This window comes from Oncorhynchus clarkii, unplaced genomic scaffold, assembly GCF_045791955.1.
Source record: "Oncorhynchus clarkii lewisi isolate Uvic-CL-2024 unplaced genomic scaffold, UVic_Ocla_1.0 unplaced_contig_13478_pilon_pilon, whole genome shotgun sequence".
Lineage (NCBI taxonomy): Eukaryota > Metazoa > Chordata > Actinopteri > Salmoniformes > Salmonidae > Oncorhynchus > Oncorhynchus clarkii.
Genome location: NW_027258528.1, coordinates 45,546 through 49,325, shown reverse-complemented (window position 1 = coordinate 49,325; position 3,780 = coordinate 45,546). Strand labels below are relative to the sequence as shown.

General features: G+C 45.3%; 1 non-coding gene across 1 annotated transcript; it reads right to left on the bottom strand.

Annotated features, from left to right (window-relative positions):
• Positions 1-3,707: 3,707 nt before the first annotated feature.
• Positions 3,708-3,780, bottom strand: trnar-ucu (transfer RNA arginine (anticodon UCU)). Its single transcript has one exon. It is a non-coding gene; the product is annotated as a tRNA-Arg (tRNA).

The following is a 3,780-nucleotide window of genomic DNA, read 5'->3' as shown; positions in this document are numbered from 1 at the left end:
GCAGAGTGGCGCAGCGGAAGCGTGCTGGGCCCATAACCCAAAGGTCGATGGATCGAAACCATCCTCTGCTAAACAGTTTATTTTAAGTGCGAACAACATTTTTTTAAAATATGTCGTTTCATGGGCATGTCTCAGTGCCATTATATATATTTTTTTACCTCTTCCAACAGTTCGTATAGGTCATACGTTTACACAGTATCCCAGTGGTCTAAGACACTGGACTCCTAAGCCAGGGATTGTGGGTTCAAGTCCCATCTGGGGTGGATGGAAGCAGAGTGGCGCAGCGGGAGCGTGCTGGGCCCATTACCCAGAGGTCGATGGATCGAAACCATCCTCTGCTAAACAGTTTATTTTAAGTGCGAACAACATTTTTAAAAAATGTGTCGTTTCATGGGCATGTCTCAGTGCCATTATACATTTTTTTTTACCTCTTCCAACAGTTCGTATAGGTCATACTGTTTACACAGTATCCCAGTGGCCTAACACACTGGACTCCTAAGCCATGGATTGTGAGTTCTAGTCTTTTCTGAAGTGGCTGAGAGCAGAGTGGCGCAGCGGAAGCGTGCTGGGCCCATAACCCAGAGGTCGATGGATCTAAACCATCCTCTGCTAAACAGTTTATTTTAAGTGCGAACAACATTTTTTTTAAATGTGTCGTTTCATGGGCATGTCTCAGTGCCATTATAATTTTTTGTTTACCTCTTCCAACAGTTCGTATAGGTCATACTGTTTACACAGTATCCCAGTGGCCTAAGACACTGGACTCCTAAGCCACGGATTGTGAGTTCTAGTCTTTTCTGAAGTGCCTGAGAGCAGAGTGGCGCAGCGGAAGCGTGCTGGGCCCATAACCCAGAGGTCGATGGATCGAGACCATCCTCTGCTAAACAGTTTATTTTAAGTGCGAACAACATTTTTAAAAAATGTGTTGTTTCATGGGCATGTCTCAGTGCCATTATATATATTTTTTTACCTCTTCCAACAGTTCGTATAGGTCATACGTTTACACAGTATCCCAGTGGCCTAAGACACTGGACTCCTAAGCCAGGGATTGTGGGTTCAAGTCCCATCTGGGGTGGATGGAAGCAGAGTGGCGCAGCGGGAGCGTGCTGGGCCCATAACCCAGAGGTCGATGGATCGAAACCATCCTCTGCTAAAGAGTTTATTTTAAGTGCGAACAACATTTTTTTAAATGTGTCGTTTCATGGGCATGTCTCAGTGCCATTATATATTTTTTTTTACCTCTTCCAACAGTTCGTATAGGTCATACTGTTTACACAGTATCCCAGTGGACTAAGACACTGGACTCCTAAGCCATGGATTGTGGGTTCAAGTCCCGTGGATGGAAGCAGAGTGGCGCAGCGGGAGCGTGCTGGGCCCATAACCCAGAGGTCGATGGATCGAAACCATCCTCTGCTAAACAGTTTATTTTAAGTGCGAACAACATTTTTAAAAAATGTGTCGTTTCATGGGCATGTCTCAGTGCCATTATATATATTTTTTTACCTCTTCCAACAGTTCGTATAGGTCATACTGTTTACACAGTATCCCAGTAGCCTAAGACACTGGACTCCTAAGCCACGGATAGTGAGTTCTAGTCTTTTCTGAAGTGCCTGAGAGCAGAGTGGCGCAGCGGAAGCGTGCTGGGCCCATAACCCAGAGGTCGATGGATCGAAACCATCCTCTGCTAAACAGTTTATTTTAAGTGCGAACAACATTTTTTTAAATGTGTCGTTTCATGGGCATGTCTCAGTGCCATTATATATATTTTTTTACCTCTTCCAACAGTTCGTATAGGTCATACGTTTACACAGTATCCCAGTGGCCTAAGACACTGGACTCCTAAGCCAGGGATTGTGGGTTCAAGTCCCATCTGGGGTGGATGGAAGCAGAGTGGCGCAGCGGGAGCGTGCTGGGCCCATAACCCAGAGGTCGATGGATCGAAACCATCCTCTGCTAAAGAGTTTATTTTAAGTGCGAACAACATATTTTTAAATGTGTCGTTTCATGGGCATGTCTCAGTGCCATTATATATATTTTTTTACCTCTTCCAACAGTTCGTATAGGTCATACTGTTTACACAGTATCCCAGTGGACTAAGACACTGGACTCCTAAGCCATGGATTGTGGGTTCAAGTCCCATCTGGGGTGGATGGAAGCAGAGTGGCGCAGCGGGAGCGTGCTGGGCCCATAACCCAGAGGTCGATGGATCGAAACCATCCTCTGCTAAACAGTTTATTTTAAGTGCGAACAACATTTTTAAAAAATGTGTCGTTTCATGGGCATGTCTCAGTGCCATTATATATATTTTTTTACCTCTTCCAACAGTTCGTATAGGTCATACTGTTTACACAGTATCCCAGTAGCCTAAGACACTGGACTCCTAAGCCACGGATTGTGAGTTCTAGTCTTTTCTGAAGTGCCTGAGAGCAGAGTGGCGCAGCGGAAGCGTGCTGGGCCCATAACCCAGAGGTCGATGGATCGAGACCATCCTCTGCTAAACAGTTTATTTTAAGTGCGAACAACATTTTTACAAATGTGTCGTTTCATGGGCATGTCTCAGTGCCATTATATATATTTTTTTACCTCTTCCAACAGTTCGTATAGGTCATACGTTTACACAGTATCCCACTGGCCTAAGACACTGGACTCCTAAGCCATAGATTGTGAGTTCTAGTCTTTTCTGAAGTGGCTGAGAGCAGAGTGGCGCAGCGGAGGCGTCCTGGGCCCATAATCCAGAGGTCGATGGATCGAAACCATCCTCTGCTAAACAGTTTATTTTAAGTGCGAACAATTTTTTTTTTAAATGTGTCGTTTCATGGGCATGTCTCAGTGCCATTATATTTTTTTGTTTACCTCTTCCAACAGTTCGTATAGGTCATACTGTTTACACAGTATCCCAGTGGCCTAAGACACTGGACTCCTAAGCCAGGGATTGTGGGTTCAAGTCCCATCTGGGGTGGATGGAAGCAGAGTGGCGCAGCGGAAGCGTGCTGGGCCCATAACCCAGAGGTCGATGGATCGAAACCATCCTCTGCTAAACAGTTTATTTTAAGTGCGAACAACATTTTAAAAAAATGTGTCGTTTCATGGGCATGTCTCAGTGCCATTATAATTTTTTTTTTTTACCTCTTCCAACAGTTCAGATAGGTCATACTGTTTACACAGTATCCCAGTGGTCTAAGACACTGGACTCCTAAGCCAGGGATTGTGGGTTCAAGTCCCATCTGGGGTGGATGGAAGCAGAGTGGCGCAGCTGGAGCGTGCTGGGCCCATTACCCAGGGGTCGATGGATCGAAACCATCCTCTGCTAAACGGTTTATTTTAAGTGCGAACAACATTTTAAAAAAATGTGTCGTTTCATGGGCATGTCTCAGTGCCATTATAATTTTTTTTTTACCTCTTCCAACAGTTCGTATAGGTCATGCAGCCACTCTCAGCCACTTCAGCAAAGACTAGAACCCACAATCCATGGCTTAGGAGTCCAGTGTCTTAGGCCACTGGGATACTGTGTAAACAGTATGACCTATACGAACTGTTGGAAGAGGTAAAAAAAATGTATAATGGCACTGAGACATGCCCATGAAACGACAATTTTAAAAAAATGTTGTTCGCACTTAAAATAAACTGTTTGGCACAGGATGGTTTCGATCCAGCAACCTCTGGGTTATGGGCCCAGCACGCTCCCGCTGCGCCACTCTGCTTCCATCCACCCCAGATGGGACTTGAACCCACAATTCCTGGCTTAGAAGGCCAGTGCCTTATCCATTAGGCCACTGGGGC